The 16107-nt window shown below is 36.6% G+C and overlaps 1 long non-coding RNA gene across 1 annotated transcript; it reads right to left on the bottom strand.

Annotated features, from left to right (window-relative positions):
* Nucleotides 1-2205: 2205 nt before the first annotated feature.
* On the bottom strand, nucleotides 2206-3585 carry LOC133670403 (uncharacterized). Its single transcript, XR_009834072.1, has 3 exons — nucleotides 3349-3585; nucleotides 3057-3133; nucleotides 2206-2969 (listed from the first exon to the last, which is right to left on the bottom strand). It is a non-coding gene; the product is annotated as an uncharacterized LOC133670403 (long non-coding RNA).
* Between the last annotated feature and the right edge of the window lie 12522 nt (nucleotides 3586-16107).

Here is a 16107-nt window from a genome sequence, read left to right as displayed (position 1 = left end):
TATAGTTTATTATTGTGTGTTTTTTTTTCTTTTAGGGTTTTGCATGGAATATTTAGACATAATATTTATATTCTCTTTTTTTTTTGGATTTAGAAATATAACAAATCAATTTGATAAGATGCTCAAGACTGCTCCAATAAATAATTAAGAAGTGGACTAACCTTGGGTTAGGTAGTACTAAGAGGCTTTACTTATGATATACTAATCTATTTGTTTTTATGTTTTAAACGTGTATTTTAAAAAAATTAAAATTTTATTATTTTTTTACTTTAAATTAAGATTTTTTAATGTTTTTAAATCATTTTGATACATTTATATCAAAAATAATTTTTTAAAAATAAACAAATATTATTTTAATGTTTAGCATTTTAATGCTAAACATGTAGCCGGAAAACTAAACCTATATGTTTACTAGGCTTTTGTGGAGAATTTGTGTTGAGGAGCAGTTGGAGGGGGATGTTTTTCAAAGTTTGGTGGAGAAGACAGAGAGAGGCAAGATAGTTTAACCATTGACTAATCCCAGAAGTTCCATCTAGAAATTGACAGTCGTTTTTAATGGAGATTTAGGAATAAAGGATTTCATGGATATTTGGCTGGCTGATTGTGAAAGGGTGATGAAATGAGTGGTTGAAATTAGGGTTAAGGGGGAGCTTATTCTTGGAAGATAAGGGTTGAAGATGATGGGGTTGAACAAGGTAGGTCACATATTGTGCCTTGGTTTTGACTTTTGAATGAGGTGATTGTCATAGTCGATTATTAGAGATATATGGATGTTCGTTTTTGTGTTTTAAAAATATTTTTTTTAAAAAATATTTTTTTATTTTAAATTAATTTTTTTTGGTGTTTTAAGATCATTTTAACATGCTGATGTCAAAAATAATTTTTAAAAATAAAAAAATTATTTTAATACATTTTCAAATTAAAAACATTTTGAAAAACAACCGTTATAACACTTCGAAACACCTCTACAATAAACATGTCAATGGTAAGTGCACTTAATGGTGCATGAAAACTAGACTAAGCTAAGATATTGTTATAGGAATAGTTACAGGTGATATTTGGAAATACGGTTCAAATTGTGATTTTTAAAGTTTGAATTTTTTTATTTGAAATTATTTTTTATATATTTTTAAATTGTTTTGATGTGTTGATATAAAAAATAATTTTATTAAAATAAAAAAATAATTTTAATATATTTCCAAAAAAAAACACTTTAAAAAATAATCACAATCACATTTTCATCCACCCATACTTCTCATTTGATCAGTTTAGTTATTGAAAGCTACAATTAATTAATGTTTTAACGTTTCAGGGAAAATGTGCTTGCTTGCTATTGTTTATTCAATACATACCATGACATAATTAATTTAGAGAAATAAATTTATTCTGTTCTCAGACTCGGTGTAATGTTTTTGCTGGATTATTTTATAGTTGTTGTTTATTTTTTTTTATATTATTAAATTAATTAAATTTATTACACTCGATTAAGTTAATGATCCGATTTTTCTAAATACTACTATTACCTGACCAGTAAAAAAAAAAATAAGTGAACTAGCTAGCTAGAGCAAAGAATAAGTTGACAGAAACGTGACTGTGTGCTCCAAAAAATGGACAGAGAGCAAAGAACATCAAAACCATAGCAAGTGTCCGGTGATGAATGTGTTTGAAGAGAAATTCATATCAAGTAATTAAACATTCAAGTGATTAATTAGTGATTCTATACGCAGGGCTCACCTTCGTTTGCCAGGCTTTCTTTGGCAAATAGGCAGTCATCTCTGCCCATCTTTTTTCTTCAGCTTCTTCTTCTAGGGTCTCATCATCATTGATGGAAACTAGACCATGGATGTATATTGCAAAATCACATCAATTCTGTTTTAGGTTTCTTCAGAGAGCCTGTCAGCTGGGAGCCTGAATCATCTTCTCAGAGATGCCTTGCTATCATGTTCTTGATCATGTGCCCTTGCCTCGAAATAGCTTCCATTGCATTCACCAAATGCACACAAGCAGTTTCCTGACATCCCCAGAACAACTGTGTCAGAATGATCAGGAAGTGGCACAACTTCCTGGAATTTATCATCTGACATATCAAATGCAACAATTACATATACTTTTTTAGACGCCATTTCTTGCATCCCCAACCAGAGAGCAGCCCCATTACAGAATATCCCTTGATAAGCCTCTACAAAGGTAGTAGCATTACCGATATCAGGAACTTTTCTCCATGTTTAAGTTTTCAGTGTAAGAACTTCAACCATAATTTGTTCAGAACCATTAGCAGTCGTGCTGCTAGAAGTTACAAATTTATAATCATCAATAAAGGAATCATAACCAAGTCCAGAAAAGAAACATAACTAAGACAAAGACTGGGTTTTGCCAATTCCTTGGATTCTCTAGTAGATGAATTCCACAAGACCAACTTTTCATAGTCAACAAATGAACAGATTATTCCATTGAAAGATCCCAGAATTCCAATAAAGAAGGGAGGACTGCACTTTATTGCTTCAGTATAATCAAGCTCTTGCACTGCATTATCCTCATCACCACCACTAGCTGCTTCGAAGTCGACAGATTGCGGGGTCCTGTTGAGAGGAGAAGTCTATGGCAGCTAGAGTTGACTTCCTTTGCTCTTTTGAGGTGTGATTTCACAAATTTCGGATTCGAGATTGACGAACGCCATATAGCTTGCATACAGACTTGAACCATATTAGAGACTTGAAAGGTAAGCAGGTGAGTATATCATTGATGATGTCCTGAGGGAGTTTGGACATGGCTTTTGTTCAACTAGATTTTGGTTCTGTTTTTGGGGTTCCAGCCATAAATTTGAAACTTATTTTTAAGCCATGTTTCCTTGGCAGTGAAGGTGAACAACTAATATTCATAATAGAAGAAATGCTCGAACAACCCATCCTTGGTTGAATATTTTCGTCTAAATTTGCACCAAAACTTCTTGTTGTCTTCCTCGTGGTTTCCTAAAATAATCCAACACACATAAACACCAAACCTCAAATACAAACAGAGAATTTAACAAAAACAAAGGAAGCTCTTGATGTTTTTACCGGGGCTTTAGCTCCTCTTGCCTTCAAAATGTTATAAACTCCAACATTCCCACAATACTTGGCATCCGCACACGCCTCTGCAAACAAAAACCCAAAACTTCACAAATTAATCATTCTAACAAAACCCAACAACATAAAAAGAAATTAATGAAATAAACACCAGCGGATTGTCAACTCCCGAAGCAAAACTAGCAAAAATAATTCTTCACGAGTCCACTAGTTTATCTAAAACAGCGGAAAATCAAACAGTGTTTACATGCAAAACAAGGATTCGATGAGCAAAATCTTACACCTGAATAAGATGGTTCCAGGCATGGCTTCTCAGCTTCTTCTTACATTAACCCATCATCATCATCATCATCTTACACAAAACGAAGCCACTCACATCATCAGCAAATCACAACCCATTTTGCGGAAGGAACAGAACAAACCCTATGACTCCCATTAAAAAAGCAGTACAAATCCTTAAACCTCAAAAAGCTAGATGAAAGGATTGGAACCCACAAATCCTAATGACCCACAAACTACGTGACCCTACCGGACCCAGATAATGATACAAACAAATCTCAAATGATAGAGCCCACAAAAGCCAAGAACCCAAAGACTAAAAGACAAGACAGACCGACCCCACCCAATTCATCCATCATCTTCTAATCCAAGCCAACCCATTTACTTCCATCCATGGGGTCTCTCCTCTCTTCTTCACACCCACTGCACGCGCACGTGTGCTTCTCGTACGGTACCGCGCGTTCGGACGATTGACAACAAGTTTCACCCGTGGCAGACAACTTGCCACGTCACCACCAGCAATAAAAAGGAGGGAAGATTTCAAAATTTTAGTGACCGTTGGAACCCCCCACCGCCTCAACAAACCAATATATAAAGATACAGATAGTATGGCCTTAGCTTCACAATTACGCGTTTTTTATTTTTCCTTCTGCAATTCTTCAGGGTTACTGCTAATTTCTCTTTCTTTCTTGGCAAGAAAGAAAGTCTCTGTCTTTTAATTTTCCTGTTTGATCTTCAAGTAGGTTAATCCCTGGCACAAACCCTAATCGGCCATAAAAGAAATTGGATTTGATCCTCCTCCATTCTCTTACCATTCTTCTCTTCCAACTCACACAGCAATGGCAATGTCATCACAAAACCTTGAAATACTAGAGGGTTTTCGATTCCGCCCTGATGATCAAGAATTGGTCCGCTTCTATCTTTACCCAAAAATCACCAACCCTAATCTCTTCACCACCTTCAATGTTCCCGTTAGAGATTGCCATCTCTTTGGAAACCAAGCCAGAGAACCTTGGCAAATCTGGGACTCCTTCCCCAAACGCCATGGCGAGGATCTATTCTTCTTCACCCAGCTTACCAAGAAAGGCAGGTATGTTGTTCGGAAGATCAGCGGTGGCCCTGGAAAATGGGATCAAGAGTATAAAGACCCTCCTTTCGATGTCTCCATCGACCCCAACTGCAAAGTCACTGTCATCCGAAAGGTGTTCACTTACTTCAATCCTAAATCTGACCACAATGGCTCATGGTTCTTGTATGAGTACAGCCTGCCATCACTTTCTCAACTAACTGTCTTATGTCAATTGAGAAAGAAAGAAGTCCACAACCCCGAGACAGTTAATCTACAACGATCAACAACAAAAAAGAGGAAAAGGGTTGCTGACATTGAAAGTGTTCATGATGCCACAAAAACCATACTGCAAAAGCCCAGGATTGATGTATTAGACCATCAGCAGCAACATATCATGCGTTTCGATGGGTTAGTAGATACTGTTTCTCAAGTGGAAAACCAGCAGCAGCACTTGCAGCTTGAACCACTCTCTGATAATGGGCTGGGATTCGGCTATTTCGAGTCCTTTTCTTGTGAGGATGAGCAGGACTTTGGAATTTATCTGATGGCTACTGATTCAGATAGTATATCCACTAGCAATGCTGCACCACCAAGTGTATCTACGTTTAATCCTGAAGAGAACTCGCGGTCAATTGAGTTTATGTGCAACGAAAAAGACGCGGACGCCGCTTCAGCATTAGATCATGATTTCTGTCTTCAGCTACTTGATTTAAGTGGTTGCTATGACGAGGCAGATGAGTTTGCAGCAGCTAAAGCAACAGCACAGGCTAGCGCTTATTGGACTCAAGCTACACCAAACCTGGACGAATCCCTCACTTCTGATGCTGTTGATTATTATCTTGAACACGGGGTTTGCGATTCCAGCCCTACCAATTGGTCAGGGTCATTTTCTCAAATGCTGCTAGAAGCACCTACATGCCTGATTCAAGAAAAAGAGATTCATATGGATTCAAATCCTTCCCTCGTGGAGAGAAACTATTGATAGCATGTTTTTCTCTCTCCGCTTTTCTTTTTTCTATTTTTCACTTCATTACGGTCTTTTCTTCGTTGACCTGACCATAGGCTGTTCGTATCTTGTTTTGTGCTGGTGTCTTGATGTATTAACCATGAGTTTGTGTTCATGTCAGCATTAACTGTAAAAGTTTAATTGTTAGATGGCCTTAAAAGGTACTTCATTTATGTTTTCCTGTTTTATTACTCACATAAATCTGTTCTTGCTGTCCTTAATTTTGAGAGTTCTGTGGAATTCTGCTGAGATCAAACCTGCTGAAAGTAATTGCATCCTTTCCAACTAGGTCTGCAATACGGGTTACTATATATAGTACGCAGTGATGAATGATTAAACAGATACCCAGAAACCTTGCATAAGATTACGATTTAAAAGGGAATCACCCTGCTTTCAAGATTTGGTATGGCCTAACATGGCCAGCCAACCAAACAAGTTAAGAAGCCTAGCCCAAAGAGAGAAACCATCTACTTACTAGGTTTTCGAACCCAGGAAATATAGTTATATGAGTAAGAAGAACATGTAGTATATGGGCTTCGGGTGGGGACTGTCTGTCAAACGGATTAATTTAAATTAAGAGAAAAAAATAGATATATAAGACCGTTGGAGAACGCGCGTAATGTTCAGAAATCCACCGCCTCATTCAAATTACACACGCTTTCTATCCAATCCGTCTCAGCTGAGGACTAACTGACATTGTTCATCAAAATCTTTTTATATTCAGTCTATCCGTTCCAGTTTCGGACTAACACTGAAATTCTCTTTGTGCCATTATTTTGTCAATCAATCAGTTAATCTGCTTTGTTTCCTCTATCTTGTTTCAATCTCCATTGTTATTCAATAATGAATCATATCATTCTCCTACAACCCCAACAATTTTTTGCCCCTCCAAACCCTATTTTGGTTCATCCTCCGCCCCCCCTTCACTACTGTCCTCGGCCGCCTCTTCCCTACTGTCCTCAACCCCCACTATTATGTCCCTCTGGTATTCGCTGGAACAAACCCCCTCCTGGCTTTGTTAAACTCAACACTGACGCCAGTTATAAATACATTTCTTCAAAATCTTCTATTGCTGGTGTCTGCAGGGATGAACATGGAATATGGCTGTTTGGTTTCTCTTGCAGAGTCAAATCTGAATCTGCCTTTGAAGCTGAGTTACTGGCTGTTCGAGAAGCATTAAAGTTGGCTTGGGATAAAGGGCTCAAAAAGGTTATTTTGGAATCTGATTCGGAGACCGTGGTCAAAAGAATTCGTAATCAAGTTATCCGTCAACCAAAGAATCAGTTCGAGGCTGTCATCTTAGAATGTCAAGCGTATGTAAATCGAGATTGGGATTGTTTCATCCAGCATACTCTCAGAGAAGGCAACTTTGCAGCTGATGCATTAACGAAGATAGGAATTTCTGAATCGTTTGAATTGCACGTTTGGAAACACCCTCCAGAACCATTATCCTTGATTCTGTTGGCTGATAAGATCGGCATGGAAATTCCCCGACATGGTGCTTTGAATCAAAATCAGCTAGGTTATTTGAAAGTCCTGAAACGGGAATTGTTGCAGAGAAACCTCCACTGGCACTGACCATGAGGTTCGGGTCCTGATTGTGGTGCTTGCTTGAAACTGTACATTGAGAGAGTTCTAGGATTATGAGTTTAAGTTGTTGTATTGTTTAAGGAAACTTGTACAGATCATTCACATTTGTATGAATCACTTGTACAGGTTATTCAAATTTTGACGACTTTTGATCAATGAAAATCTTTTTTTTCCCCATACAATCGATTCATTTACTCTCTCTTATATTATTCTGTGTTGATGTTTGTTTGACCGAATGTTGGAAGTTTAAGGTATTCCATCTTTAGGAAATCTTGGTCTAAAACAAATGTTCTTCTGCCTCGTAGTTAAGGATGCTTGCCTGAAACCTTTCCTTAGATTTGCAGATTTGCAAAAACCTGTAATCAAAATCAAACCCAAGAAAGGATGTTATATATATGTTCTGCAAAATTCTTGCTTTGTAAGTTGACCAGCAAAGCCATTCGCGTAAAGCATGAGAGAAAAGCGCTGTGATTGCTTGTTCAACCAACCCACCACTATTGAAAAAAACATGATTTCTGTGAATCCCAGACTCGTAGTAAAAAAACATGACAACACACTCCGGAGTATCGGGAGGCAATGAAAGTACACGGTTTTTATAGCTGAAGTGAGCTACCCAAGATGACAGCAACTAAATCATCTTCGTCGAGATAGGATTCAACAGAAAACAATATCTGAACATGTATCTAGTATGACAAACCAACCATATGAGCAAGTCCCCATTCAAATTAATTTATTGTTGCATGTATTTTATTTATAGGAAAATTATAAAATGGAAATGATTTTAAGATATAAAACTGATCGGGAAAATCATCATTCATTTGATGGAGCAGCTTGGTGTGTGGCTTCAGGAGGAGTTACAAAGGGTAGGGTATATGATGCACCTCGTATGCCAAAATCAAAAGTTAGTACAAGCTCTTTATCACATTCCTACTCGGTGGAGTCATCATATCCCAGTTCATCGTATCGAGCATTGCAAAAGGAGATAAAGGATAAAGAAGAGGAGATAAAGAAAAAAGATGATTTTATTCGTGAAATGAAACGGCAGATGGATTCCATGAAAGAATATCTTGTGAACAATCTTGGATACCATGGTGGGACATCAAATATTAATCAAGGTATGCCACCACCTTTGACTCCATCAATACCGCCACCTATGGTTCCTCAGATAATGACACCTATGGGTCCCACATCTCAACCAATTTTTCGACCTACACCTCGACCTTTATATCCTGATCAATCTTGTGTTGATCCACAATATCATGGTTCGTCTTCGCAACCAGCGCCATGATTGTATCTTTTGTTGTTTTGTTTTTAGTGTATTTAAACTTAAATGTATTAATGCAAGTTTAACTAAATTTTTATAATATGAATATTATTTTTATTCTATTTTTTATTAATGATATAATTATTTTTAATATTAATTTATGTTGGTTATATATATTCCACAACTTTTGAAATATCCAAAAATAATTAAATAAATAAATTAAAAGTCATTTTAATTAATAAATAAAAATTAATTTAATAAAAAATAATATAATCACCAACAGATTCTATAAAAATTAATTTATGTTGGTGATTGCAAGTGATTCATGAATCAACAACGGAGAATCCGTTGTTGATTCACAAAACTAGCAACGGATTTATCCGTTGCTAAAATGAGCAACGGAGAATCTGTTGCTAGTTTTGCAACGGAAAATCCGTTGCTTACAGTTAGCAATGGATTATCCGTTGCTGATTGTAAGCAACGAAATTTTCATTGCTGCGAAATCAGCAACGGATAAATCCGTTGCTAAAAAATCAGCAACGACAAATCTGCATTCGATTTGTGCCGTTGCTGATTCCGTTGCTAAATTGTTTTAGCAACGGATTTTAATGTTATTTGCAACGGATCAGTCCGTTGCTAATTACTACATTTTTTAGTAGTGTTTAATTAATCATTATGTTAAGAAAAACTCTTCAACTCATACTTGAATTGTTGATAGTGGAGCCTATGATCACATGGTTGGATCATAAACTCTACTAGATTATATACAACTAGTTGACAATCACACACCAATTAAGATTTTTAATGGAAATGGATTACCTATTACTCATGTTGGTAGCACAACCTTATTGCCTAATCTCAAACTTTTTCATGTTTTATGTGTTCAAAATCTTACATGAAATATATTATCAGTTGGAAAAATTACCAAAGACTTGAATAATGTTGTTATTTTATTTCTTGTCTTTTGTGTTTTTCATGACCTAAAAACCAAGAAAGTAATTGGCTTGCGTAAACTTCTAGATAGAGTCTACCAATGTTCTTTCAAGATCTCTTTAGCATGTTCAACATGAAATAATAAATCTGCAAAACTTTGGCATATGTGTTTTGGTCGTGTTCCTATTCCATGTTTGAAGCATGTTGATGGCTTAGATTTTTAATTACTATCTAATTTTATTTGTGATGTTTGTCATAAGTTCAAGCAAACTTGTTTACCTTTCCTTCGAATTAGTAATGAAAGCTCTCATTGTTTTGCTTGATTTATTGTGATATAAAGGGTTATCATGCCACACTCTCTTTGAGTGGAGAATATTATTTATTGACTATAGTTAATGATTTTTCTAGATGTATTTGGGTATATCATATGAAGAACAAATCTAAAACTTTTACCTACCTTACTTTGTTTTGCAATATGGTTAAAACTCAATTTTTTATGTTGTTAAAAAAAAACATAGTGATAATGGAAGTGAATTTACCTCAATAAAATGGGGTAGTGGAGCGCAAACACCGGTATATTCTTGAAGTTGCTCATCCTCCACTCATGTTTTAGAGAGAATGTGTTGTCACTACTGTTCACCTAATCAACCTCACCCTGACTCCTCTCTTATATGGTAAGATACCTTCGAAGATACTTAAGACACCTAAGTATGAAAATCTTCATGTTTTTTGTTCTTTATACTATACTCATAATCATTATAAACCTCATGATAAATTACGGCTTGCACATCAAGATGTGTATTCCTTGGCTATCCTCTTGGACAACAATGATATAAGATTTATGATTTAGAAAATAAAACACTCTTTGTTTCTCATGATGTGTTATTTCATAGGTATTTCCTTACAAAAACAAAAAAACTCCCACCAAAACCCAAGTTGTCTTACCTCTTTCATTATATGATTTTCATATAGAATCCATTGACCTCGTAAATAATTCACAACCTAAAAACAACCTTCCTTTGGTAAAAGAAAATAATATTCAACATAACCTTGTATCTCCATTTGAACCAATGACTAGACCACATCGTACATGCCAAATCTCTACAAAACTTCAAGGTTTTGCTTATGATATTCCAACTTTTCTAAAACCGAATACCAAACCACCTTTAACTATAAATTTAGGAATCTTGTATCCTCTTTCCAATGTTATTTCTTATGATAATTTCTCATCCTCACACAAAGCTTATATAGTGGCCATCTCTTTCATAGACAAGCCTATCTCTTTCTTGCATGCAATCAAATATGCTTGATGGAAAGAAGCTATGCAAAAAGAAATCGAAGCATTAGAAAGATACCATACTTGGACTCTTGAACATTTACCTCCAAATAAACAAGCAATCGATTGAAAATGGGTATACAAAATTAAATATAAAGCATATGGTATCATAAAACGATTCAAAGCTAAGTCAGTAACTAAGGGATTTACTCAAGTTGAAGAAGTACATTACACAAACAATTTTGCTCTCATTACCAAACTCACCATAGTTCGTTGCTTGCTTATTGTAGCTGTCATTTAGACATGAGATTTGCATCAATTAGACGTGCAAAATTCCTTTCTACATGGCAATCTATATGAAGAAATTTATATAAAAGTACCTCAAGGCTTCCATCATCCAAGTGATACCTGAGTTTGTAGGCTTCACAAGTCTTTATATGGACTCAAGCAAGTATCTCGACAATGATTTGAGAAATTCACACTTTTAGACATCTTTATTGGTTTCTAACAATCTAATGTTGACAATTCTCTCTTTATTTATATTCATACAGATAGTTCTACTGCTTTACTCATCTATGTTGATGATGTTATCATTTTAGGAAACAATGCTTCTCATATTAATGAACTTAAACATTATCTTCATAGGCAATTCCACATCAAATACCTGTGGACCCTCAAAGTACTTTCTCGATCTTGAAGTAACTTACTCACCAAAAGAAATTGTTATTAGCCAATGCAAATATGCCTTAGATATCCTTTAAGAAACAAGAATGATAACAGCCAAACCTGCTTCTTTTCCCGTGGAACAAAAGCATCATTTAGCAGCAGATTCTGGCTCTTTTGTAGTTGACCCTACTATATATTGTCATCTTGTAGGGCATTTGTTTTACTTGACCATCATTAGGCTAGATTTATCTTAATAAGTGTAAGTTCTTAGTCAATTTCTTTAGGATCCTTGTAAACTTCATCTTAATATAGCCATACAACTCTAAGATATCTAAAGGCAGCACCAGGACAATGCATTTATCTTCCTCACTTAATTCCTCTTTAGTTAGAATCATATTATGACTACACAAATTGTCCAACTACTCAGTGATCCACCACTGGATTCTTTATCTTGCCTGGAAATTCTCATATTTCATGGAAATCTAAGAAATAACCAATTATATCTTGATTTCCTGCTAAAGTGAAATATCAAGCAATGACTTCAACTACAAGTACGACTGTTTGACTTTGTTGTTTGCTACATGACCTCGACATTTCCTTGTCTTCAGCTCTTCTCTATCGTGATAACAAAGTATCTTTTCATATTGTTTCAAACCTAGTTTTTCACAAATGAACAAACACATTGAAGTTAATTATCATTTCATCCACAATCACATTTAAGAAAACACTTGGAGATAACTCATATTTTCTTATTACTTGTCACGACTCAATTCCTGGTTCCATGATCAGCATATAGGTAATGTCCCTCTCCAGGGTTCTATACCTATGTGAACCCAAACTCACATACGAACTTATCCTTTAAATAACTCAATCAAAGTTCAATGCAATTGGCACACCCTTGCGCGTGGTGCAACGTTGCAGCGACCCTCCCCGAGAGCGGAGATTCCATGTCGGGGTTTTTGTTTTTATGAATAAGGGAGTCGCCACCTAGTATTATGGTCACTAGGAGACCTAACTGGTCTTTCAGAGATTCTAAGGTAAGGGACTAGTTGCGTAAAGGAAACGTATTAACACCCCTAGTATGCCCTATCTAAGGTAAGCTGCTTGGTGTTTGGTTTGCCTTGCTATGATGTTGGTGTTCTCTAATCAGTTTTCCTAGGATAGGTTTGCTATGATGAATGGGCTTAGGTTCAAATTCTAAAAGCAAGAACCCTTGACCAGTATAGATCATACCTTTAGATATGTCTACAGAGTGCCAAGAAGAATTGATGCAGATCTCTTAAAATCTGTGTTTGATTTGAAATAAATTTATAACCTATGAATTAAAAGACGGCTAAGATAGAAATCTAAGGAGATTTAATCTGCTTAGGAGCTCATTTTTCCCTTAGTATTTCAAGTGTTAGCGACTCGTAAATTGCAAGGAAAAGGAACAAAGATTTAGAAATCTAAGGAAATTTAGAGCGCTTTAAAAGCCTCTTTTTGCCTTAGTGTTTTATACTTTCACGACTCGTAAACCGTGGAGTCAATTGAAATGTCCTCAATTATAATCGAGGCTTCTTTCAAGGATGTGTGATAAATAATCATAACTTATTATTCCTAGAAAAGTATTTTGGATATTAACCACTTGGGGTTTCTTTATCCAAACATTAACAGAGAATAATAACAAGTTATTCCCAATAATATTTTGGATATTCATCCCTTTGGGATTTCTTTATCCAAACATTAACGGTGAATAATAGATGAATTCCCCCCAAAATAAGGTTTTTGTATTTTTTTGGAATATTGGCCAACACTCTTTGGAGTTTTACAAATATGTTGTAAAATCCAAAATGCAAGAAAAAATTTTTTTTGTTTAAGAAATCCATGCTAAAACACATTTTCTTTTAAACTTCAAATATTTGTTTTTTTAAAAGGAAATTCAAAATATGTTAGGGTATTGACCGTATGCAACACACAAGAAACTGCTTTTTTTCTTCTAATTTCTTGAGAAGAGATGGCTAGTTACTAAGTAACCGGTTAATTATATCTTCATTTACTGCAGAACGTGAATTGCTCATGTTCTGCATGCAAATGAAACAAACCGAAAAGGACAGATCATGGAAGGATAGAAGATTACCTGGAGTGAAGGAGTGTATTAGCTGTCGTTGACGGTGGCTTGAGGTGGCAGAAAAATGATGGTGGCTGTTGCGGCGGTGACTGTTCTTCGTCTTCCTTGTGTAGAGGCTCAAGCCTCTGTTTTCTTGTGGGCTGCCTCCCTCTTGTTACTCTTCCTCCCCATTTTGGAGTGAAGGAGTTTGTTTGCTGTCATTGGCGGTGGCTTGAGGTGGTGAAAAAAAATGAAGGGGGCTGTTGCGGCAGTGACTGTTCCTCGTCTTCCTTGTGTAGAGGCTCCAGCCTCTGTTTTCCTGTGGGCTGCCTCCTTCTTGTTACTCTTCCTCCCTTTTCTAGAGTGAAGGAGCTTGTTTGTTGTCATTGGTGGTGACTTAAGGTGGCAAAAAAAATAAAAGGGGCTGTTGCGGTAGTGACTGTTCCTCGTCTTTTTTATGCAGAGGTTCTAGCCTCTGTTTTCCTGTGGGCTGCCTCCCTCTCGTTACTCTTCTTTTCATTTCCCTCTTCTCCTCCTTTTTTCTCGTCCTGCAGGTCTCACAAGTTTTTGACAGACGAAAGTTTCTATCAATGTTTAGCAGCAGAGCTTCCTCTCTATGTGCTGCTGATCTCCAAGGTTTCTTCTCCTCCTCTTTTTTTTTTGTTTTTTCTTCTTTTCTTTTCGCCCCCTAGTTCTCCCAGCAGAAGAGATTTATATAGCCTAATCACAGTTCTTATTAGAAAAGATTCAATGCACTAATTTTAGGATGTGAAGCCCTGCTGATTTGTAGTAAAAAAACAGAAAAAGAAAACTAAAATATTTTGATTTCTATTCTGATTTCAGCAATTAGTTTCCAGCGATCAAAGGGTGGTACATCTCCTTTCTTTCCTTCCTGAGATGGCACCGTGAGGCACCAACTGTTTCCTTTGGACTGAGGCAGAAAAAAACGTGGTCTGCATCTCTCCAATCAAGCGAGAGAAACATGGAAACCAGTAGGAAGTTGCATAGAAAAGGAAAGAAATCAGATGGGTAGGGGTGCATGCTGCAAAGTCTTATTTCCTTATCCGGCGTGGTAGAATTCCCGTCATTTTATTATGATCCAGTCCTTTCTCCAGCTTCTTAAAACCCAACCAATATCCTTCTAATTTCATCTTCAATTAAATCCTTTATTTTAACACTTTTCAATTTAATCCTTGGTAAAAAACAAAATCCTCCAAATCAGCCCGCAATCCCTCGAATCAGACATGTGCCCTAGAACCCTTCTTGTGGTAGGATTCTCTACTTTCACATTAGATATTCAAATGGGAATATCTTGAGCTTCTGATATTGAAATCAAGCGATTCAAAATCTCAAATTTATCTACGCGTCCAGTACTACAACTTTGATGAAGGATTCAAAGTGAGATAAAATCATTTTAATGAACAGAATCAGGCTGCAATCTGGTTGGTCAAAAAGGGTCTCCTGATCTGATTCAGAAACTGACAATGCCGAGCATCCTGATATGACTGAGAATATGACCTAAGAAGAACGACCAACAAAATTGTGATGTAAGCAGAGTCTTTAGTGCAAAAGTCGGGTCAGAATTCTTCTCGCGGCAGAATTCTCTACTTTCACGTTAAATATTCAAATAGGAATATCTTGAGCTTCTGATATCAAAATTAAGTGATTAAAAGTCCAAATTCATCTACGTGTCCGGGACTACAACTTTGATGAAGGATTCAAAGTTAGAAAAAATAGTTTTAAAGAACAGAATTTGGCAGCAATCTGGTTGGTTAAAAAGGATCTCTTGATCTGACAATGCCAAGCATCCCAATATGACTGAGAGTATGACTTAAGAACAACGAACAACAAAATTGTGACAGAAGCAGAGTCTTTAGTGCAAAAGTCGGGTCAGAATCCTTCTAGCGGTAGAATTCTCTACTTTCACGTTAGATATTCAAACGGGAATATCTTGAGCTTCTGATATCGAAATCAAGAGATTCAAAAGCCCAAATTCATATACGCATACAAGACTACAACTTTGATGAAGGATCCAAAGTGAGATAAAATCGTTTTGTAGAATAGAATCTGGCTGCAACCTAGTTGGTCAAAAGGATCTCTTGATCTGATTCAGAAAACTGACAATGCTGAGCATCTCAATCTGACTGAGAGTCTGCTATAAGAACAGTGAGCCCTAGGACCCAATAAGATGTAGGTCGATTCTTTAATATGTCATGAGTGATAGAATATAGCTGGGATGGTCAGATATTGCACGAAACCAAGTCAGAATCAAAGCCTAAGTTGGAACAAAAAATTACGACAACAACAGAATCTGTTTTTGTAGTGCAAATTCTGAGGGATTTATCCAACTTTAAAGACCAGATAAAGAAGGAACAAATTTAGCATTATGAAAACTCCTAATCAATCTAAGAAACCCGACGATTTTATTAGCAAAGAGAGAGGATAAAGAGGGCAGAAAATAGCTCAAACAGGGTTCGAAAAACGTTTCTTTCTTTTAGATCTGACCATCCTCTGTCTTCTTTCTTCCCCCCGGTTCGTTTCCCTCTGCTGGTGGCAGATCTGGTCGGTGGTTCGCGGTCCAGATCTGCTACGTGGGGTTGAACCGATGAAGAAGAATCGGTTGATGATGAAGGGGACGATCTGTGTGGATTGCCGATGTGTTCGGGCTACTCCGGGTTGGTTTCGGTAGAGGCCGGTTTGCGCCAATGATGGATTGTGGGCAACAATGAAGCTAGCTGGAGGCGGTGGCTGGCTTCTGTGGAGGCCAATCTGCGAGGAGATGAAGAAGAGAATGGAGATTGCCTGGTCTTCACGAGCTGGCCGCTGGTTCAGGAGAATGGGCTGTTGGGTCTGTCGGGTGGAGATGGGAAGGG

This window comes from Populus nigra, chromosome 13 (assembly GCF_951802175.1).
Source record: "Populus nigra chromosome 13, ddPopNigr1.1, whole genome shotgun sequence".
Classification (NCBI taxonomy): Eukaryota; Viridiplantae; Streptophyta; class Magnoliopsida; order Malpighiales; family Salicaceae; genus Populus; species Populus nigra.
This window is presented reverse-complemented; position numbering and strand designations above follow the sequence as displayed.